Raw genomic sequence first — 977 nt, 5'->3', positions numbered from 1 at the left:
TTGTCTGAATGTGGAAAGGGAAATGACTGTTTTCAACCTCTTGAAAACATGAAATTAGCCATTGATCCACTCATCTTGACAGCAAGTCAGGTTCCAAAGTTGTGCCTCAGCTTTCCTATTTAGTTGCCTTGCCTAGCCTACGCAAATGATGGAAACAAGTGCTTGATATGGACAAGTGATGTCCTCAATCTACAACAATTCCAAGAAGATAAGAGCAAGGGACACACATTTTTCTTGGACTTGTAACTTCAAATATCTTTATATGCAGCTTCAATTCAAGGTAAGCAATTTCAAATTTTAATTAATCGAAATTTCCCCACAAGAATTATTACATCGTATCAGATAGAGCCCAAACTTTGACTTCGTCTCAGATGTCTTTCCACAAATGCTTCTCAACCGACATGTCCTCGATTTCATAGTTTTCATCTATTTCACCATAAATCTGGTTTATATAATAAACCTGATAAAAAATTGGTCATACCAAAAACTAAACCAAAATTAAAACCCGACCTGACCTAATACACTAGAACCCCATTATAATCCCAAAATTCTCAAATAAAATCCCAGAATCTTAAAATCTAAAAATCCTAAAAGCATAATCTTTTGAATTCAATCTCTACAATCATGAGCAATGTTTCATAAAATCTTCTCTTATTCACCTAATCAAAATCAAAATGGCTAACCGTTCTCGGTTTCATCATCGCTACCAAAGCAAACTCTAGATCATGATTGAGGACAGATAAAAAGCATTAAAGGAATAAACAAACCCACGAATTGTAGAAGGCTAGAAGCCATTAATGCTCTAGAAGATCTGGTTCCACTAACTTGACACAAACGATAGACGTAGATGAAGGGGAGAATACTATCCGATCTATAGACATCACCAATTTTTGTTTTCTTCTCTAACAAACTCAATCAATCGACGATGACCAATAAACAGAAAAAAAAAAAAAAAAAAAAAAAAAAAAAAAAAAAAA

The sequence above is a fragment of the Camelina sativa genome, chromosome 8 (genome assembly GCF_000633955.1).
Source record: "Camelina sativa cultivar DH55 chromosome 8, Cs, whole genome shotgun sequence".
NCBI lineage: Eukaryota > Viridiplantae > Streptophyta > Magnoliopsida > Brassicales > Brassicaceae > Camelina > Camelina sativa.
This window is presented reverse-complemented; position numbering follows the sequence as displayed.